Below are 23956 nucleotides of genomic sequence, written 5' to 3' on the forward strand. Positions count from 1 at the left end.
GCTCTCAACTCTCCAACTTCCTCTGTCCTCTTCAAGAGGTGGCCCCTGTGGTTCCCCAGATTTTCTCCCAATCCAGTTCATCAGACTCAGAGTTGAAAAATGCATTCCTTTTCTCCTGTCATTGCGCTGGACACAAGCCATCAACATCTCCCCATGGCCTAGTTGGTGAATTTCAAATGTTTCGGCCCTATGCTCAAGGCTCTGCATAGTCCCCGCAGTCTCACTCCACAAAGTTTCATCCTGTGCTTCCCAACAGGAACCTGCGGCCCAAACAGGAAAGTCTATGCATTTTCCCCTCAAATAAAATCTGCACATTCCTGCAGTCTCCCCTTAGTTCTGTGTGCATCTTCTAACTTTTTCTTTTTAAGAGGTAGTGTCTTATTCTGTCGCCCAGGCTGGAGCACAGTGGTGTGATCATAGCTCACTGTAGCTGTGAACTCCTGGGCTCAAGCAATCCTCCTACCTCAGCTTCCTAAGTAGCTGAGACTACAGATATGTGACACAATACCTGGCTAATTTTTTTATTTTTTTTAATAGAGATAAAGTCTCACTTTGTTGCCCAGGCCGGTCTTGAACTCCTGGCCTCACTCAATGAAAGTGCTAGCTAGGATTATAGGCATGAGCCACCATGCCCAGCTTCTTTCTCCTTTCTTTCTTCTTTTTTTTTTTTTTTTTTTTTTTCTGAGATGTAGTCTCACTTTGTCGCCAGGCTGGAGTGCAGTGGCATGATCTCAGCTCACTGCAACCTTCGCTTCCTGGTTCAAGCGATTCTCCTGCCTCAGACTCCCAAGTAGCTGGGACTACAGGTGCCCCCCACCATGCCTGGCTATTTTTTGTATTTTTAGTAGAGACAGGGTTTCACCATGTTGGCCAGGATGGTCTTGATCTCTTGACCTCATGATCCACCCCCCTTGGCCTCCCAAAGTGCTGGATTACAGGCTTGAGCCACCGCGCCCAGCCTCTTTCTCCTTTATTACCAAATTCCACTGACCACCTGCCCCTTCAGGACATCACTCACATTTCCTTTCTACTGGGCTCCTTGTCCTGCATGTTCTCTTCTACGACTGTTCCATGAAGCTTCTGACATGTCTCTTCCAAACACATATCTCGTAATTTTTGGAGTTGTATGGCTGTCTCCTCCATCCAACCCAGAGAGTTTAACTCAGGGGTTGGCAAACCTTTTTGGCAGAGGGCCAAATAATGAATATTTTTTGGCTTTGTGGGCCCTATGATCTCTGTTGCAACTAATCTGCTCAAAAGCAGCCATAGGCAAGATGTAAACCAGTAGGTATGGCCATGTTCCCATAAAGCTCTTATAAAAACAAGTGGCCAGATTTGGCCTGGAAAGTATATAGTTTACCAGACTCTTGCCCTGCTTGGACAAGGACAGAGTCTTCTTGCTATTATCATATAATCGATTATAAATATTCAGTAGAGAATAAATCCCTCAAAACTCAATTGAGGTTTACTTCTTCCATAACCTTTCCTTGACACTCATGGACACAGTCGTGTTTCAACTTCTGAACATCCACAAGTACTTAGTGTCCAGATCTACCATCATTGTGTGATATTCACTTAATGCTGCTATGATGAATTAGGGCTGATCGGTATCATTTCCAGGGTCTTTTGCCCTAAAATCCAATGGGTCAGTTGATTATCTTGTACTGCCACCGACTTGTATATTTTTGGTTTTTCTCTCCTTCAAATAAATTACAAGCTTCTAGAAAATAAACCATATCCAATTTTTCTTGGGATCGCTACAACACCTTATATTGTGCTTTTGTCATAGTATTCATCCATTTATTCATTTAACACGTATCTGTAGGACAATACATGGCACAAAATAAGCAACAGGGAAATGGCTGCTGCTCCAATTGAAGTCAAAGCCTAGTGAACTAATGATTGTATGATCACAAATTGAGATAAAATCTCTGAAAGAAAGTACATAAGGAAGTACACAAGGAAGGCAAACATATACTGGGGCAGGTAGAGGAAAGAGGGGCAAGGAAAGGCTTCCCTGAGGAAGTAATGCTTGATTCAGGATCCATTTATTCAACCAATTCACTACACATTATTTGCCAGGCATTATTCTAAGCACTTGGAATACAGCCGCTATCTAAGCAGACGGAAGTTCCTGCCTTCATGGAGCTTGTTTTCTAATGGGAGCTGAAGACTAAGTAAAAATTAGATTGAAAGGAAAAAGGGGCTGAATAACATTCCCAAAAGAAGGAACCACATGTACAAGGATCCTGGGTGGGAGGGGGCATGGCACGGCCCTTGCAGTGGCCCATCCCACTGCGGATGGTGGCTCGTAGAGGTGTGGCCTCATAGGTAATGTAACCATATAATTTATTCTCTAAAGCAGAACACTCCTGACAGTAAATGAGGCATTAAGAATCATTGCAGCAAGCAAAAACTGGTGTAGTTCCAACAAACTGGATATATGAGCCTGGGCAACGTAGCGAGACCTCATCTCAATTAACAACAAAAATAAACACACAAATAAATAAATCAGCCCATGCTTGTAGTCCCAGCTACTTGGGAGGCTATGATGGGAGGATCACTTGAGCCCAGGAGTTTGAGGCTGCAGTAATCAGTGACTGTGCCACTGCACTGTAGCCTGTGTGGCAGAGCAAGACCCTGTCTCAAAAACAAACAAAACAAAACTGGACATATGGGTATCCTACTTATAAGCCATAAAAATATTTTAACATGACCGCCTTGACATTTTTTTTAAAACAACCCTTCTCATTGCTGTGGAAAACTGATCTGGAGAGGAAGTATGTCGATGTGAAGAGGCCAGCTGGTATGCTACTGCAGACGTCCAAGTAATAGGGTAGTGTGGCCTGAGGTAGGGGATGAGGAGCAGAGAAAATGGAGAGAAATAAATTTTAGAGGTATTTCAGAAGCAATTTTAACTGGACTTGGGTGATATTAATTATTAGTTGTGGAAATGAATGGAAGAAAGGATGCGGTGAAGTAGAATGGGAAGGTCATGGTGGATAGAGTTTATAAAAGAGATTGAGGTGCCAAGACCTACTCTTGGCACCAACAACTAAGCCAGGGAGTATTTTGAGAGCTGATCTTGATGAATCCGAAGATTGTGGCAAACACTACAATGTCCATTAGTGACGATAAGTAAGAGTGTAACTAAGGCTTTGACACTGGAAAGGGGTTGGTAGAGCAAAGTACCCCCCACTGGGCAATAATTTGTGCTTTTGTCAAAATTGCTGGCGGACTTCATGTACTTTTAGGGAAACGGAGGTTTTCATGGTGCAAGACAAAGGACGAAGAGCAAGGAGGTAGAGGGTAGCTTGATATTGAAAATTCAGTATTAGGTGTTAGAATACCAGAGTCAAGAGTAAAGAATTATAGGAAGTGACAACCAGACCAGCAAACAAGAGAGCAAGAGCTGCGATTTGTGGTCATTGATGTTTCAGAGAGACGTTCAGCTGAAATACGCAACCCGGACTATATCTGGAAGCTGAGTGTAATACATAATTCAGAAACCAACTTAATTCACTGCGGTTTTAAATGAGATGTTGAAATTGTTGTCCAGCAGTAGTGAAGAGTTGACTCCTCATCGGTCTTCTCTGGCCAGCACGTGCTGCCCAGGTCGGGGAGTTTCATCTCATTCTGAGAGCTTTCAGTCAATCTGATTGCATTTGACCAGGGAGGCCTCAGTAACGATGTCACTTCACCCTTTACCCTCAGGCTGAGTCAGCGCGGAAAGCGAAAGAAATCCTAAGTGACCAAGGCTCTCTACTACACGTCAAGAATCCTTTGCCCCTTCCTCCCACAGTGATGCAGCTGCACTGTTAGCCAATTACTGTAACCCCTTTGTCTAGGAGTACCCATTTACGGAAGTATTATATGTGAAATAACCCACTCATCTTAACCATGCAGAGACACTGAAGAAGGAAAAGGAGCTTGAATAGTGAGTTCTGCATGTGCATCTGTTCCTGCAATACGCTGATCACCAATCACCTCTGCTTAACCCACGTATCAACACTCTTTGCAAATAAGGATGTGGCAATAGTTCCACCTGAGGCCAGATGTGAAATTCAGGTTGGGACTTGGAGCTGTAAAATGTTGTACCTTGACTTTTTTCTAAATAAAAATATTCCATTACACAGCCATTAAAAATATGTTACAGAACTATATATCAAGACATTGGAAAATGTTCATGATAAATTATTAAATCAGATATTAGATTATAAAAGAATGTTCTCAGTATAATTAAATTTCTATTTTTATTGGGAGGCCGCGGCAGGAGAGGAGAATTGCTTGAACCTGGGAGGCAGAGGTTGCAGTGAGCCGAGATGGTACAACTGCACTCCAGCCTGGGCAACAGAGTGAGACCCTATCTTATAAAAAATAAATAGAATAAAATTTCTATTTTTAAAACAGGTATAGAAAGGACTTGAATGTAAAGTGAAATCTTAAAAGTCGTGATCTCTAGGTTGTGAAACTAGTAATAATTTTTTATTTTCTATGTTTAGATTATCAATATTGTCTAAATTTTTCAATAACAGATACTACTGTGTTATAAAAATATATGTACTTTTAAATGTACTCTCCAACATTCATAACATGCATAGAAGCCTCATTATATTATCATCCAACCAATGAAACAGGGATATAACCTGAACGCTCTCATGTAATGACAGAACATTCAATTCAAAGTTGGGCAGGCCAGACATGGTGGCTCACACCTGTAATCCTAGCACTGTGGGAGGTGGAGGCAGGAGGATCACTTGAACCCAGGAGTTCAAGACAAGTCTAGGGAGCATAGGGAGACCCTGTCTTTATAAAAAGTAAAAAAATCAGCTGGACATAGTAGAATGTGCCTGTGGTCTCAGCTACTCAGGAGGCTGAAGCAGGAGGATTGCTTTAGCCCAGGGTGTCAAGGCTGCAGTGAGCCGTGATGACACCACTGCACTCCAGCCTGAGTGACAGAGCAACACCCTATTTCAAAAAAAAAAAAAAACAAAAAAAGAAAACTAAGTTGGGCTGCGTTGCTTTGCCAGTTTTGGTAACCTAGGAGACTTCACTGTGCCTCAGCTGTCCCATTTGTAAAACAAGAATCATACTGTTTGCTAATTCTAAGGTTGTAAGAACACATGAAAAAAAATGCTTACCAATTGCTTAACATAGAGTAAGCTCCCAATAAATATTAGTTAATCTTATGATTACTTAAGTAATACTTTTCTTGAATAGGTGCCAAGAAGCTTCTAGAGTGGAGTGTGATATTTTGTGGGCACCAAGTGCTTTAACTGTAAAGAAGGCCACCTCTAGTGAAGGCCAATGCCAAATACATTGCAGAAGCAGTGGTTTTATGGGAAACTGTTAGAGAAAACCATTAGCCAGAGGGGCTGACACTTCCTGCCCCTTGCAGGCAGTTATCCCACAGCATACCTGATACTTCTCAGTGACTTGGCTCCCCATAGATTCTTAATACATCCAACGCAGAAACTCTAGCAATGAACCTAGAAAAACAATGCTATCATTGCAGTGTCTTTTAGGTTACTCTGGGCAATAACTGAGGCTTTCATATATGGAGCGACTAGACAACTTCAAGGATGGTAATTGGTGATACCAAAACCCTATTGACTGAGCCCTTTTATTGGAACTAAAGAGAGTTTGGGGTAGATATATATTTGTGGGGACATAATTTTACTTGTTTAGGGTCGTTTAAATGTGTATAAAAGTAGAGAGAAGATTGTAATTGTCTTAGTTCATTCAGGCAGCTACAACAAAATACTACAAACTGGGTAACTTATAAACAGCAGAAATTCATCTCTTATAGTTATGGAAGTTGAGAAGTCCCAGATCAAGATGCCAGCAGATTCAGCTTCTGGTGAGGGCCTGCTTTCTTGTTCGTAGGTGGCACCTTCTCTTCATGTCCTCACATATCAGAAAGGGCAAGGCAGCTCTATAGGATCTCTTTTATAAGGGTACCAGTTCCATTCATGACTCCATCCTCATGACCTAATCACCCCCGCCAAAGGCCCCACCTCCTCATACCATCATCTTGGGAGTCAGAATTCCAACATATGAATTGTCAGGGACTCAAACATTCAGACCATAGCAATAATGAACATCCATGTACTCACCACCCAACGTTCACAATTATCAACACACATACAATACTGAAAAACACATATATTAATTGACAAATTTCAAAGCCTAATTATATGATTGTCCTTTTAGTTATCTGAACTGAGAAAGCATAGGAGATGTGTCTGAGCTTAGCCCACTTAGCCAAGTCTTGCTTTTGACCTCAGCTGAAGCAGAACAGCTGCTACCTTCCTATTGTAATACAGAGCTGCTAAATGCTGACGTTGATAACTACCAAATACAAAACAATTAGACGGGAACATGATGCCATGTGTGTTTTCAATACCAAAGGCATCTAGGAGCCTAGTTTGTCAAGAAATGCTAACGAGTAGATGCGTCTATGAATATGTAGTATGCAATCCACTTCATTCTGCCTACTCTGAACTGCCTTTATTAAGGGGTATTTTATGTGGATTCTGTGCGACAGAGAAAAACGTGCTGCCCCTTGACAACGTAATATGCTAGACTAGTTCCCTTTTTTGAGATGTCAAATATCTACTTTATTATAGTGAGAAAGTGACAGTCAATTTAAATCAAAATTTATGGAGAACATTAGTAGCTGGAAGGACTTTGGCTAATCACTGTAATGTCCCCAACAAATGCTAAATGAAAGCATAAGGAAATTGAGTTAACACAAGTTAAAAGTTCACATACTTAAGGAATTATATTAGAAGACCTACAACTTAATTAAATTATCTGAAACTGCTCATTTAGCTTCTATTGTCCATAGTGAACATTTATGCAATTTTACTGTTAGATATATATTAAGTAATAGCTTTGAATTGGGTCAAATTGGGAGAACCCTAATGAGGCAGAACAGGGGAAAGTTTAATCCATCATAAAGCATCATTCTGAATTTTTATATTGAACATTATTAGGCAGAGATTTCCCTGGTTAGTTGGTTACTCTTATATCTATCATTCTGACATTTTGAATAATTGAAAAATCAAACAGGAACTTTGTACATGGAAAAAATAATCTGATGGAAAAGAAATGTGTTATTGATCACATAATTTTTTTTTCAGTCTTGTATTTGCTTTTTCAACTGTAGAAGTTCAAGAAGTAGTAAATGTGCCACATTTTAGACATTAAAGGCATTGTTAACAGATTTGACACAAAAGATAATGTTATGAGATGTGAAAGACAGAAATTTACATGTAAAATCGCATACTTAATATTTATTTCTTTATTTTGAATGCACTTAAGGTCAGCAAGTTCTTAAACCTGAGGTCTTAAGCTGTAGAATTGTTTCCTTCAAAATGCTTTTTAATACATAAGCCAGGGTGTTCAGTAACTGCATATACCTGGCACTCGTCTCTTTATGGCTACTAACTTAACCTTTTTTGAGAAGAGTAAGTCTCCATAACTAGGTTTGCCGCAAATTATACTTGTATGGACTCTTCCTGCGGAGATTTGTAGTAAATCCAGAACGGAGCTGTGCTCTCTTACAGAGAACCCCAAAGCAGCTGTGAAGCTTTTGCTGCAGTTGAAAAAATGTGACCTTTAATTCAAACCTTAGAAAACAATTTAGATGTCAAAGTGTAACTTTTTTAAAGCCATAGAACCTTTGGAAAAATCCTGCCATTTTTTTTCATTTCTGATGGAAATATATTGAAAAAAATAAACTATTTGCCATGATACTTGGTAACATACATGCACACACTAAGAAATGAGTAAGAAAAAATATGACCTCCCACAGACTGGTTTCTAACTGCTTGCTGGGGGGAAAAAATAAGCTGCCTCCTCTCCACTGCATTTAGAGAATTAATTCTCATATGAAATGAAAGGTCCCGTCCAATCCTATTTCACGGTAGCTTTGAGTGCTTGACTGTACCAAAGCAAAGGGCATTACTTGATTGTTCACTGTTGACATCACTTTACACCAGAAGGTGGCAATTATTTTAATAATCACACTAACAAATCTGTTTTGCCTTCAGATTAGATTTTTACAGATAATGTTCATTTGATTTTTGTCAAGAAGATGCCTTTTAAAACCAGTAGCATTCACTTACAGATTTATTTCTCAAGTTGGTTTTTCTCTCCTACTAACTGGCTAAAATATTGCATCTCTTTTAGAATATAAACTGCACAATTTGTATATTTCTCTTTACTAAACCTTATTTGTTGGCCTAAAACAATTAAAAGGGCTCTTTAAGGTGATAATGCAGATAAGTCGATATCATGATAGAGCTTCTACCAGCTATCATTTAAAAATGAAGACTGCACTTAATTTTGTATTTACAAGGAAAACTGGTGAAGAATTTCTTCAGTTGACCATGACATCTTAGAAACGTAGGGATTAATAAGATTTATGTCGATACACAATGAAAAATCTTTCACGTCTAAATCACAAGGCATTTATGTCTAACTTACCTCACAAGGTAGCAAGATCCCATAAACTCCTCAATTAAAACTGAGTGGAAGATAATAGCCTTCTTGAAGCCCAGGAGTTCACAAAAAGCCTATCACCCTTCTGAGCCGTATGACAAAATGCACAGAAACATCCCAAATACCAACACACTGGAGCTGCTTGAGAATGTATCTCCTAAGACAATTTTCCAAAATCTGTCATCTGAACACTGTTTGCCATCCATAAAGAAAGAGGAAGAGGAAGGGGAGGTAGAGAATAATGTTGGCTCTGTGAAACCGCAGCATTCTTTCCAGATGGTCTCTTTTTCCACAGCTTAGGTTACCTACATGACAAAAGGATAAGAGGCCAGGGGTGAGCACTCTTTTTTTGTAAAACTGAGAACTCCAGACATTTGTCATCCAGAAAAAATGCCTGCCTCTCAGCAGGATAGATTTTTTAAAAATTTTCTCAGTGCCTTTCTCTAATTGGGCTTCCTCAACTTTTCACACATCCTTTCCTTGAACAAGTCCACAAAAGCCAAAGTTCTCCCACACCTAGTCACCAATGGCAGGCCATAAATCACAAGAAATTGCACAGGATTTTTTTTTAACATGATGCAATTAACGCCTATAATGTGGGAAAACATTTTATAATATATAACATATTAAAGCAATAGGAAAGAGCATATCAGATTTCTCATTAGCAAATTCTAATAATGGCTAACATAAAAATGTGCCTATCTATTAATATTTTTTCTTCAATTCACATTTAAAAGAAAAATATTACAGTGTCTTAGTATCTGTGCAATACTCGTGTAGAAATTTATTATACCAAAGTGATCTGGCATGCCGAAACTAGCAAAAGCAATATGAAAATTTAAAGATAGCTGAATGCCCATTCTTTAATTTTACTAAAATAATGAAAAACATATATTATTTGAGCTTACAAAACATGTAAATACGAATTCAAATGGAGCATATATTTTGCACGTATATATTGCATTTTTCTACTCAGTATTAAAAACCATTTCTCTTTTTATGCTTTGCTTTCTTTTGTCCTCTAAAAGAAGGGAGAAACATGAATCTTGAAAATCATCTACCAGCTCTTTCTAAACTCTCATATTTAGGAAACTTTCCTTTTAACTTTGAGGAATTATTGTAAGTTGCAATTTAAATAATAGCTTATAAATTCTGACAGCATAAGAAGCCTGTAAATAGTTGCTCTTCCTTTGAAAAGCGCTGGCACTAAAAGTTAGGACATTTGAGGGATTTTGTTGATTTGGGGGGAACTATTTTGATGTAAATATTAAATTATTAAAATAGGAGTTTCAGCAAGAATTGGTAAGTGGGCATAATGTCTTTTACCTCCCAGCTACCAGTCTGACCCTGGCTCAGGCCTCCGGAAGAAGCCACTTGCTAGTCACAGTGTGTCTTTTACCCAAACACAGCCTCCCAGACACTGCACAAATTAACAAGCCACCCTCAAAACCTCTACACACTGCAGGAATACAACTAAGACACCATTACCAAAGTACTAACATCTGCCAATTCTAAAAAGCTCTTCATATTAAGAAGGAAAAAAAAAAAGGAAACAGTTTCCACCTTCTGGGTCTCCTGTTGCCACGTGTGTGTATCTGCCCTCCTGTGCAGACCCTTTAACGTTAGATGAGAAAATGGGAGAGGAAGCTATGTTAGAGGAAGAGAAATGGAGAGAGAGCTGAAATATATTTGTTTTTCTTCTTTAAAATTCATTTTATGGGCTTTTTGTAGGAAGGTTTTTTTTTTTTTTTCTTGATTTTTTGCTTTATTTCTGGCATCAACTATATTTTAGTTTGCTTTTGAGAAAGAAAGATTGAAGGGCAGGTGAAAGGCCAGATGAAGTGGGAGGCTGCGGTGGAATTAGGTTCTAGTTGTAAAAACCTGATTAGTCTTTTGTTTTATTTTTGGTTTGAGCATACTTAGAAACAAAATGGGTCTCTAAATCACAGATTATGACTCTGGGGAATGTACAAGACATCTTTTGAATATAAAGAATACTACACTGACAGGCAGGAGGCCTTGGAAGTTACCAACTTTGCCAATTGCTCACTGACTATTTTTTGAACAAGTCTTATTACCTCTCTGGGCCTTGATTTTTTTAATCTCTGAGATTATTCTAACATTGTATGTGAATATTTTGAGTTCTTACCAAAGTGTGTTTGGCCCAAGGAAGCTATATAATGACACTTTTTGATCTTTGTGTTTCACAAATTCAGAACAGAATTGCTCACCAGACACAGATCTGGGCACACACCCCCTGAGCTGATCACACAAACACATTCTGAGTTTCTCTCCCTGTCTGTGGGCTCACCAGAACTCCTGGGCTACAGGAAAATGACTCCCAGGATTGAATTCAAAGGATGCAAGTAAACATTTACTAATTAAAAGAAGGGCTCATTTTATGCTGATTTACAAACTAAATTAATTCCTACATGCTAAGTCTGTTTTCGTTCAGGGTTAATGTGGGCCGATAGATGGAAAATTGTTTAACAATTAAAATAAAGTTTTGGGAGAACACACAAAATCCTTACTGTGTCCAACTTGTACTGAAGGAAAATTCCTCTTCATTGGACAAAAATGAAGGCACGTGGTATACCAGGAGACCGTTTGGTGCTTGATGTTAATGAATTGGGGAGCATCAGAACTATTTTTCTTGTATTAAGCTTTTAGGCTATGTTATGCCAACTTGCATGGGTTGAAGACAACATTAATATTAATGAAGGATGGAAGTCTGAGAGGCAGTGACTCTCACCTCCCCACCCCACCTTGCTTCCTTTCATGCTAAATCCATTAGTACAGACGAATCGACATAAATAAACAAGAAGGACAGAATAGCTCTCCATTTGGGGACACTTTTACTTGACCCTTGGCATGCATTGCCCATACATGGCCATAAGATGTTTGACCTATTCAATGGCATTTGTTCATTCATTTATTTATCCTATGTGCTTCAAACCATTTTTTCCCTAGGCACCTTATATTTCTTACACTTAGAATCTATTAAAAAGTTAAAATCTCTGACAAGGAGGCCATCAAAAAGAACTTGAGGGCAGAGTCTGTCATTCATCTTTGTAATCCTTGGGAGCCTTAGATCCAGCTTTGCACAGTAGCTTCTACACAGTAGGCGTTCCATAAATGCTCACTGAATGGAACCAAATTGAATTGCATTGTCAAATTCCAAACTGTTTCATGTGATCTTATCATCACCTTCTTATCACCTCCTAGTAATGACATATACCTAAAGGTTTATATGTATATATAATATGTACATACATTTCTAAAAATAATTTCTCTCCAGTGAATCCAAGCAAAACATATAGTGAATGTTTCTATAATAGATAGGTACTGAATGATTTGAACCTTATATTTACAAACGATTTTCATTATAGGTATGAAAATAAGCGTAGGGTTTTCTGGATCATAAAGGAAATTTGGGTTAAAACTATACCATAGAGCTGGAAGGGAGCATGTAGGTCATCTGATCCTGTGGACTTCAAAGGGTATTCCTTGTCACCCAGGGGTTCCTTGAAGTTCTCCCAGGGCTACCAAGAGGCAGGAAGGCAGCTAAAGTGGTATAGGCAGTGTCAAAGGCACTCAGCCTTCTCCCCGTCCCTCAACAGAGAAAATGCATTTCATAATATATTGGGCTTCTCTGTACAAATGTATTGAATACCAAGTTTCCACTGCTTTAAAATAAATTAAGCACAATCTTTGATTTTTAAAAAAAATGAGAGTGAGAGAACCAAAGCAAAGGACTGAATGTTTACGTCTCTCCAAAATTCATTTGTAGGTTGAAATCTTAACCACCAAGGTCATGTTAGAAAATGGGGTCTTTGAAAGGTGATTAATTCATGAGAATGGGATTAGTACACTTATAATTAGTCCCTCAACCCTTCTACAATTTCTTATGGCCAGAAGACAGTGGTCTATGAACCGGGAAGTGGGCCTTCACGAGACCCTGAATCAATTGGCACCTCAACCTTGGGCTTTCCAGCCCCCAGAACTGTAAGAAATAAACTTTTGTTGGGCGTAATCCACCCAGACTATACTACTTTGTTACAGCAGCCTGAACAGATGAATACAACCATTTACAAACAGGTAGTCTTGGCACACAGATTTTCTGTCATTTTGTTAAGGTCATATCACATAGCTATGGAGTTATGAGTTGTGCCAAAAATCAGGTCTCCTGACTCCTGGTCCAGTCACAGCTTACCTAGGTAGCAGAGAAAAAGTAAGAGAAAGAGAATTTCTTAAATCAGAATGAGTATGCCCCAACCTAAATCTTTACAGCTACAACCACAGGAACTCAAAACTAAAAATCAACCAAAAAATCAATTAAGGCACTAACATTGACTTGCACTCCCTGCTAGTCACAATAATTAACAAGAGGCTAATACCTAGTGGGGATTTATTGATTTTTTTTTAAAGAAACTATTGGACTTCTCTCTCATGTAACAGAAGACAATATTTTTCTATTCCTAACCCCTTCGGCTTCTAAGAAATGTACCTGATCACTGGGTTACTTCAGGATACCAGGTCCTGGGTATACTGCATTCCATCATGTTGAAAATAAACATAATATTAGCCTAATTCATAATTATATCCTTCAATTTGATATTAATTACATATGAGATTCTATTTTCATAAATCACTGTTTCTCTATTTATTAGTGTCACATCACTAATTATTAGGAGATTTTAGCCAATGCTACCAAATATAAATATGTAGTATTAGCTATAAGTATCTTTGAGGAAAAGACATAGTTTGTTGATTTGTAGCAAAGTTTAATACTTTCAATACGCTATCATATCCATAAAGCCAACGTTGACTCAGTCTATCTGATTCCTAGACTACAACAAAAAATAAAATAATTATTTTCATTATTAGCCAAGTGAAATATTCTTAAACTTTAAAATGTTCAGTATTTGAAATTATTTATTGGACAATCCGGCTCATGCTTTTGAATTCTTGAAAACTGCTCAGACTTCAAATTCTGTATATAATATGCAAAGGTTAATTCACCTTTTCTCAAGGTGACATTATTTTAAAGGCAGCAAAGAAGTAGTTTTAGGTAAAACACAACCCAATCTCTGGGAATACGTAAGGGTGTGCTTTTACAATGATAAGCAAAAACAATAATGTTTGGCAACAGACCACCCCATAGTGGGAACTGCTTTTCAGCCTGGTTTTTGTCAGACCAGCAGCTGTTCCATCAGTCAATTAGTGACCAGGAACAGAATGGGTTTTTTAAAATCAATTAGCAGCCCCTCCAACTGAATAAAGATCCCTGGGTATGCTTTTCATCAACAAAACAAGAGCCATGAGTGAATAAAGCCAAGGAGGTCATAAATTCTTGGAAGTACAGTCCTAAAACCTGAGAAAGCCACACATAGGTTAACAGGTTGGACCATGTCCTCAGCAGGACTCCAGTAACTCACTCCAGACAGACAAGAACCATATATATATATATATATATATATATATATATATATATATATATATAAAATGTGTGTGTATGTTCAGAGAATGAGATTTTCCATTATATCTCAGCAGCTTATTTTCCTAACAACCTTCATTGAAAGAAAGCCATTGTTATTCAGCCTCTATGCCACATTTAGCCCTAGAAATGCAATCATGTGCTATCCCAAGAAGGATTGTAGAATTGCTATTTATTACCTCCCATAAAATTATTTGTAATTCTAGTGTTAGACATCCTGTCTTCTCTAGAGAAATAATAACCATTTATTTAATCTTTCTTCTTAGGTTTGATCTTCTAATCCCTTTGTCCTACTTCTAAAATGGTACTGTTATCCTAAATCTAATTTTCTTGGCACAGTAGTTTGTATACATTCGATGCTTTAACAATATTGAGTTATAAAATTATTGTTTCCCCTTGCAATAACACATTGAGTATTTGAATACAAGCATATAAAAGCCCTCATTAAACACATATCAGTTGACCGAGTTTCAGAATGGAGAAAAGTAGAAAACGTAATTCCCACTCAATAAAAGGAAAAACATGAGTCCACCCTGAGAGCCAACATGCCGATGTGTTCTCGCTGCAAATCATGGCAAGCCAATTTGAGAAGGGCAGCCAAAAGATGACTAGGGCTTGAAAAACAAATTCAAGTAAACAATCCAGTAAACAAAAAGTATACTAGGGATTTAAACTAAAGAAATATTTACTACCAGGAATGAATTGCAAGGGTGAAAAGGCAAAGGGGATTCTGAGGTGACCTAAATATCAGTGATCACCGGAAGCAAAGGCAGCCCCTAAGGCTGAGGTAGCCAGGTGGTGGAAACTGCAGAAAATACCTTGCAACCTGAGTCCTGGCGAACTAAGGGAAAGAGGTGAGGTTTTGAGATCTAGGAGCTCAAAGGAGGAGACCTGCATACCTAGTGCTCAAAGCTTTGAGATAAACCAGCACCTTGATGGTTTGGCCGGGAAAGAGCAGGATGGCTGGTGATGGTGCCTCTGAGGAGCACCTCTTAGCTGGTGCTGAGAATGTTGGTGAAGCTTGAGGGGGAGCCTTAGCTCTCTTCTCATGATGGATGGCTGCTAACAGGATCTAGAAATAGAAGGTCTTTTTTCCTGTCTCCCTGCCTTCTAATTGTCTACCATTTGCAGAAACTTACAGGAAGCCAACTGCATGGGATTGTGAGAGGCGAGGTTTGCAGACTCCTACCCCTGGCATCACCAAGCAAAATAGAGAAGTGTGGGCTTGAAGTTGAGAGACAATAGGTAAATAGCCAGCATACATGTGTGCCTGAAAATAATGTGCTCAGACACTATTTTGTTCTTGAACAAAATGCATCATTCCAGGTTTATAGCTGTGCTTCAATCACATGACCTGGAAGTTGGTAGAGTTAAATAGATTACTGCATTTTTGGGGAGGCATAAGAACATCAAAAATAAAATACAAGGCCGGGCACGGTGGCTCACACCTGTAATCCCAACACTTTGGGAGGCCAGGGCAGGTGGATCACTGGAGGTCAGGAGTTTGAAACCAGCCCGGCCAACATGGTAAAGCCCCATCCCTACAAAAAATACAAAACTTAGCACAGTATTTCAGGCAGAGTGCAGGGACAGGTGGCCTCTGAGGAGCCAGAGAACATGAGCCCCCTTAGAGCCAACATGCCAAATTCCACTTGCAAGAAAGCATGATGAATTTGAGAAGAACAGCTAAAATGGGGGGGCGTTTTGCCAATCCAGTATCGGGGAGTGCAAGGGGCCCACAAAGGCTGAGAAGGGGCTGAAACATTCTAGTCACTAGAATGTTCAAAAACCACCCACCAAGGCATGCTTCCACGACAGGGTCACTTCCAGGGCTGAGTCCTCCATTGAGCACTGTAGACACAACATCAGGGGCCCAAAAGACTTTTAGGAAACCATGAAATATTTCCATTTCTTTTAAAATCAAAAGGGAAAAAAATCCACTTTTAAGTCAAAGAACATGTTTTAATATATAATAGATTTGCCTTTATATTCAATGCAGTTGTAAAATATAATTTTTAACATTAATAGAGGAAGGAACCTGCAGAGGCCTAGGACCCACAGAAATCACAGTGCATCCCTGGGCCCCACACACAGCAGAAATAGTGGGCAGTGGAGTCAACACTGAGCAGGACAGTGATAAAAAAGATGAAGTCAAGGGAAGGTCCAGACCGACAGTAAGAGGGTTTGAAGAGAACCAAGAAGTCTCAGAGAGCAAGCCACCATACTCATGAACACTACAGAGGAACAACAGAAAAGGGAGCTCTGTGAAGTTAGAACACCTACCCCGAAGCCAGCCTCATTCTTAAAGTTCAAGAAAACTAATTTCACATAGAAATGAAGAGAAACGTATTGAGGTCAAATCTCATACAATGTTATGATAAAGAAAGAAGAGAACAAGTAGTGGAATAATACCCAACAGACAATGAAAGCACACTAGAAGATGTGTCCTCATAAAAGATCAAAACAGAAACCCACTATTTTTTTTTTTTTTTTAGATGGAATCTCGCTCTGTTACCCAGGCTGGAGTGCAGTGGCGTGATTTCAGCTCACTGCAACCTCTGCCTCCCAGGTTCAAGTGATTCTCCTGCCTCTGCCTCCTGAGTAGCTGGGACTACAGGCGTGTGCCACCATGCCCGGCTAATTTTTGTATTTTTAGCAGAGGCAAGGTTTCACCATGTTAGCCAGAATGGCCTGTATCTTCTGACCTTGTGATCCACCCGCCTCGGCCTCCTAGAGTGCTAGGATTACAGGCGTGAGCCACAGTGCCTGGCCGAAACCCACTATTTCAAAATCATTTTAGCAATGAAGACTAGACCAGGAGGAACACTAGAGCTTATAAACACAATAGATGATGTCTTAACAAGAAATAGGTTAAAAGAAAAAAAAAGAGGAAATTTCTAAACATCTAAAATAAATAAAGAAATATACAAAAGGAATTCAAAAGAAAGTGATCCAAAGACAGGCAGATGCTTTCAAGGATGCGGAGAAAGAAGAACCCTACTATGCTGTTGATGGGGATGTGAATTTGCACAGACACATGGAAAACGGTATGGAGATTCCTCACAAAACCAGAACCACCGTAGAATCTGGCAATCCCACTGCTGGGCATATATCCAAAAGAAAGGAAATCAGTGAATCAAAGAGGTAACTGCACGCCCATGTTTAAAGCAGTACAAGCCACAATAGCCAAGATACAGAATCAACCTACGTACGCACCAACAGATAAATGGATAAAGAAAATGCGGCACATATTGGAATATAACACACATACACAACGGAATATTATCTAGCCATAAAAAAGAATGAAATTCTGTCATTTGCAGCAACATAGATAAAACTTGAGGACAGTTTGTTAAGTGAAATAAATCAGGCACAGAAAGATGAATATTACATGTTCTTATTCACACATGAAAGCTTAAAAATATGACCTCATGGGCCGGGCACAGTGGCTCATGCCTATAATCCTAGCACTTTGGGAGGCTGAGGTGGGTGAATCACGAGGTCAAGAGATTGAGACCATCCTGGCCAATATGGTGAAATCCTGTCTCTACTAAAAAAATACAAAAAAAATTTAGCTGGGCGTGGTGGTACATGCCTGTAGTCGCAGCTATCCGGGAGGCTGAGGCAGAATTGCTTGAACCTGGGAGGCGGAGGTTGCAGTGAGCCAAGATCGCGCCTGGTGAGTGGTGACAGAGAGAGACTCTGTCTCAAAAAAAAAAAAAAATTTGACCTCATGGAGGTAGAAAGTAGAATGATGGTTACCAGAGGCTGGGAAGGGTAGTGGGGAGGGAAAGACAAAGAGGGACTGGTTGATGGATGTAAAAGTACAGCTAGATAAAAGGAATATTATCTGGTGGCCAGTAGCACAATAGGATAACCATAGTAAACAATTTATTGTATATTCCAAAATAACTAGAAGAGTGGAATTGAAAAGTTCCTAAGACAAACAAAAAAATAAATAAATTCTTGAGGTGAGAATATCCCAGTTACCCTGATTTGGTCATGAAATGGTGTATGCTTGTATAAAAATTTCACATGTACCCTATAAATAGGTATAACTATTATATGTGCATAAAATTTTAAAAATTATAAAAGCAAGTGATCAATATTGAAGGATAGAAAAGGAAATTTTTTAATGGCTAATACAAATTTCTGAATAAGAAAATCAACAAAAGAAAGCAGAATAAATACTAAAAACAGTAACTTAAACTTCCCTGAAATAATAATTTCAAACTCCTTATTAAAAGTACATACTGTATTCCTGTGAATCCAGAAAGACCAATACCAAGACATAGTCCGGTAAAATTATGGGACTCTAAACATATTTGTTTAATCCTTCGGGCATCTTGAAGAAAACAAACCTTGTTACTTATAAGGAAAAGAAAATTCGATTATCATCAGATCTTCAGCAGGAATGCTTTGGGCCAGAAGAAAACATATATATATTTATATACATATACATGTATATATTTTTTTCATGTACCTTTAAGCTCTGTTGGACAGAGTAATATATTTTTAATACTCCAAGAAAGAAAGCGTGAGCCAAGGATTTGATACCTAGCAAAGCTGACTTTCAAGTATAAGGGTACAGTTCAACTGTGATCAACGTGCAAAAGCTCGGGAAAGATTGTTCCATGAGCCTTTCCCGAACAATCTACCACAGAGAATGAGCTTCAAACAACCAAAATATCTAGAGAGACATTTGCTTAAGGGTTGGTGGTGAGCATTAAATATATATTCACCCACAAAAGTAAAGCTAAATCAGTGTTAAAAGGCAGAGAAAGTGGTATATAATGGTTATAGGTAGTTATAACACGACTTTTAAAAACAGTGAGACAAGGGAGCAAATCTATGAAAAAAAAAAAAACTTTTTAGAAAGTTTAGGAATCTCATCGGTGGTAATATTTGTATTGTTGTTTCGAGACTGTTGTGCGTGATATGAGATAAAACGAATGAGTACTTTGGGGATTTTCTCATTCAATCACTTCCTGTGTCCTGAAGAACTGAAATTCTAGGTATATAAAAAGAAGGATAGAATGTAATTGCATGACAGCTTTGCAAGAAAAGGGGTAGATACTGATGTAGTAGAGAAATTAAGTTGAAGCTTCATCATCTCAACTTTGAGTAAAAATAAAAATATAAATTCTTAAATACCTACTGGTTAAATGTATGTATATTCTTTGTAGCCAGGGCACTAAGAAGAACTGCAGGCAATGACCAACCTAGCAGCAATGAGCATCACTTAGCACACAGTTTGTGGCCTTGAAAATCTTTTGTCACTGGAAGAAACTAGGGTCCACGTGTGGTGGCTCATGCCTGGAATCCCAGCACTTTGGGAGGCCCAGGTGGGAGGATCGCTCAAGCCCAGTTTGAGACCAGCCCTAGCAACATAGCGAGACCCTGTTTCTACAAAAAATTAAAAAATTATCCAGGAGTGGTGGCGCACACCTGTAAGTCCCAGCTACTTGGGAGGCTGAGGTGGGAGGATTGCCTGAGCTAGGGAGGTCAAGATGACAGTGAGCCAAAATCATGCCACTGCACTCCAACCTGAGAGACAGAGCGAGACCTTGTCTCAAAAAAAAAAAAAAAAAAAGAGAAAGAGAGAGAGAAAGAAAGAAAAGAAAAAAAGGATAAGGCTTATTGGAGAAATAGCTGATTCCAGTTCTGAGGCAAGAAATGTATAGATAAGTAAAGAACATTTTATAATAGGAAATAGCAAATAAACTATCAATCACCATGTGGGTCATGCCATGAGGACTCAGAGTGAGTGAAGAAGTACCCACTGTCTAAAGACTGGACAAATTGAACTCCAATGCTGTTCATCATTATAATGTATTTAATGCTACAAAATGTGTTTAAATCCACAGTTTACTATGCTATTTTTTGTCCGTTTCAGAAGATAGGAACAAGATTATCTTCAAAACTAGTAAATAAAGGAAAATAACTATATCAAATAGGAGCCAAATAGTAGAAGAAAGCACATGTCTATTTATCTAAGTATTTCAACTAATACATGAAAAAGAAATGATAGAATTAGAACACCACTATTTTTGCAGCCACAAATGAATGAGTATACATTATGGACAATTAGCGGCAATGGTTGCTAAAATCATAAGAAGTGAGACAATCAGATACTGTTAATCCTTTACAATCTTGCCAAAAACCATTATTGAAATGGTGACTTGATGACTAGGCCAGAAGAAACACTAGAGCCTATAAAGACCGCGTCTAGTCCTGCCAAAGGGCTCAAACCTGGGTCTGATCCAGTCTCTGGATTCAGCTGCCAGTTTGCAGGAAATTCAAAAGACAGAGAAACATGTTGAGCTGAATGAAGAGTATCAATCAGCAAAATGCAGACTATGGGAAACTCCTCAGGTTAAACAGCTCAAGTTCATCAACCTAGTGGAATAAAATGAAAGGGATGGAGGAGAAACCTACACATTAAAAAGAGTCTTGCCGGGCACGGTGGCTCAAGCCTGTAATCCCAGCACTTTGGGAGGCTGAGGCGGGTGGATCACGAGGTCAAGAGATCGAGACCATCCTGGTCAACATGGTGAAACCCCGTCTCTACTAAAAATACAAAAAATTAGCTGGGCACGGTGGCACGTGCCTGTAATCCCAGCTACTCAGGAGGCTGAGGCAGGAGAATTGCCTGAACCCAGGAGGCGGAGGTTGCGGTGAGCCGAGATCGCGCCATTGCACTCCAGCCTGGGTAACAAGAGCGAAACTCCGTCCCAAAAAAAAAAAAAAAAAAAAAATAGTCTTAAAAGACACCACTTTTGTAATGGGTAGGAATCAACTGTATTTTGAAGAATGCACATCAGGGTGATAAAACTATGTTTTTTAAAACCTCAAGCAAGTTATTACTGTCCAAGTGAGGGTTATAGTTATTGTACTTATGGTGGGAGAGAGGGGTTTGCTGTTGGGACTGGGCAGATGCAGGGAGCTTTTGGTGTGGCTGACAAGGTTCAGTTTCTTGACCTGAGTGCTGTCTGCCTTCTAATAATTTATTAAGCCATGCATGCGATTTCTATGTTTTTCTTTACGATGAAAGTGTTTTAAAACTAATAAAGCCCTTAAAGAAGCTTTTCCTTTTACTCTGTTACTGCTTCTCTTCCTGAAGCAATTTCTTTACCTCCAGGTCAACATCTCTAGCCCTTCTGTGCCTCCCTAGTCTCTGCCCTCTGAAGTGTTTCTTCTTCCTTGTTTGTTATATCAGATGATCAATAAATCAGCCCAGGACACGATGACTTGAGTGATCCTCCAGCCTACCGACCCCTTCTGAGGGAGTGGTAACCTGAGATTTTTCATATATAGGTCACTATACTGTGTTTCATGGGTCTCCGATACCCTACCCTAGTTGACAGAACTGAGGATTTGTATCTTTACTCAACATATATGTATGAAGCATCTAATATCATGTATTATAACAATGAACAAAATAGACTAAAGCCTTTCTCTCCTGGGTCACCCTGGCAGAGGCAGGCCAGGAAAAGCCCAAAGAGTATCTCTTCATCATCAGCATCACAGAGAACACTTACTGTTTACTTATTATGTGCCAGGTTCTGAGCTAAGCACTTTAACACCATAGTCTCTTGTTTGGTTCTGGCACCAACCTATTGAATTAGGAAGTAATGCTAACTTCATTTTACCAATGGAAAAAAAAATAATAAAGCCCCCAAAATTGGAATAACTTGCTTTAGTTTATGCAGCTAGTAAATGCAGCTAGACCTGGAATTCAGACCCCAAGCAAACTTCAAAGCCTAGAACTCAAATAACTTAATAAGAAAACAAATCCCAAATAATCCAATTTTAAAATGGGCAAAAGATCTGAATAGATATCTCTCAAAAGAAGACATACAAATGGTCAACAGGTATATGGGGGAAAAAAGCTCAACATTACTAAGCATCAGAGAAAGGCAAATCAAAGCTACAGTGAGATACTGTCCCATTAGAGTTAAAATGGCTTTTATCAAAAAGACAAATAATAACAGATGCTGGGGAGGATGCAAAGAAAGGAGAACCCTCATACACTGTTGGTGGGAATGTAAATTAATACAGCCACTATGAAGAACAGTATGGAGGTTCCTCAAAAAGCTAAACATAGAATTACCCTATGATCCAGCAATCCCACTGCTAGGTATATACCCAAGACAGGAAATCAGTATATCATAGAGATATCTATATTCTCGTGTTTACTGCAGAACTATTCACAATAGCCAAGACATGGAATCAACCCAAGTGTCTATCAGAGGATGGATAAAGAAAGAAAATAGGGTACATACATACAATAGAGTACTATTCAGCCATAGAAAGAATGAAATCCTGCCATTTGCAACAACACTGATGAAACTGGAGGTTCTTATGTTATGTAAAATAAACCAGGCACAGAAAGACACATGTTACATATTCTCACTCATATATGTGGAATCTAAAATTGATCTCATTGAAGTAGAGAGTAGAACAGTGGTAACCAGACACTGAGAAGGGGAGTGGGAAAGGGGAGATAAAAAGGGATGGTTAATGGGTCTGAAAATTCAGTTAGATGGAAGGAATGCAATCTAGTGTTCAGTAGCACAATAGGGCAACTATAGTTAACAACAATTTATTGTGTATTTCATTATAACTAGAAGAATAGAATTGGAGTGTTCTCAACACCAAAACACGATAAATAAGGGAGTTGATTGATATTCCAATTACCCTGATTTGATCACTACCCATCGTATACTTGTATAAAAATTTCACACGTACCTCATAAATATGTACACAACTCTTATGTGTCCACATAAATATTAAAAATTAAAAAATTAGCTAAAAACACTTCAAAGCCCAAGACCTTAAATGTGATCACAGGTTAAACCAGTAAGTATCCTCTACTGTAAAATATAAATGTGAATGAGAGAAGAATCTAGACCAAGGATAGACAAAGTACAGCCTACAGGCCATATTCAGCCACACCATCTGTTCTTATATGGACCATAAGCTAAGAATAGTTTTTACTATTTTAAATGGTTGGAAAAATATAAAAGAAGAATATTTTTGTACCACGTTGAGCCTATATGCAATTCAAATCTCATTGTTTGTAAATAAAGTTGTATTGGAACGCAGCCTCACAAATCCATTTTCAGGCCACCCAAGGCTGCCTTTGTACTGCAAGGACATCCTTGAGTCATGACAGCAGAGATCACAGGGCCTGCGAAGACTCAAATATTTACTATTAATATCTATCTTGACTTTTAGAGAAAAGGTTTGGTGTCTTCTGATTTAGAGAACAGATGGGTGAACTTAAAGAGAGAGAAGAGAAAAAGGCAGTAATCAGAAGTTCTAAGGCGGTAGAATCCATGAGCAAACAGAAGTTATGAGCCGAAGAGGAAAGCAGGGGCAGGGCTGCCTGGGGACAGAAGAAAAGACACAAGTAGCTGAGCAAGTGTACTTTCAGAGCAGTGCACAGCACTTCTAAAACTCCTGTCCCACGAGATTTGATCCATAGTGGCTGAGAGGGGCAGTGTTCTGCCTTATCCCTTCATGTAAATCAGCTAGAAGTAAGTTACAAAACATCTCTGTTTCTGGTACCCTGGAAAATTCTAACACACAATTTGCCTTTAATTCTCTTCTCTGACTCCAGATTCCCCTGAATCTCCCACCAAGACCACCAACAAAATGTCTGATTTAAGCCTATGATTGTAGAACATGGTGACATGCTTACAGGTTCTCTAAAACATCGGGATCATAAACTATCTTTTCCTTTCTGTTTCAATGCTCTCACATGAGACATCCATTTCTTCTTGTCTCATCCTTACCCAGAATCTTAAATAGTTGGCCGAGCATGGTGGCTGATGTGTGTAATCCCAGCGCTTTGGGGGATCAAGGTGAAAAGATCAGAGCCTAAGAGTTAATGACCAGCCTGGGCAACATGGCAAAACCTCATCTCTACCAAAAAAAAAAAAAAAA

General features: G+C 38.9%; 1 protein-coding gene across 1 annotated transcript in view; it reads right to left on the reverse strand.

Annotated features, from left to right (window-relative positions):
- Nucleotides 1–4963: 4963 nt before the first annotated feature.
- Nucleotides 4964–23956, reverse strand: part of LOC116565136 (translation initiation factor IF-2-like) — a 118654-nt gene continuing 99661 nt past the window's right edge. The window contains exon 6 of the mRNA XM_032298599.1: nucleotides 4964–5489. The gene's annotated coding sequence lies outside the window, so the exon portion shown is untranslated. The remainder of the gene's footprint in view (nucleotides 5490–23956) is intronic.

This window comes from Sapajus apella, unplaced genomic scaffold (assembly GCF_009761245.1).
Source record: "Sapajus apella isolate SASKATOON/1434 unplaced genomic scaffold, GSC_monkey_1.0 scaffold39, whole genome shotgun sequence".
NCBI lineage: Eukaryota > Metazoa > Chordata > Mammalia > Primates > Cebidae > Sapajus > Sapajus apella.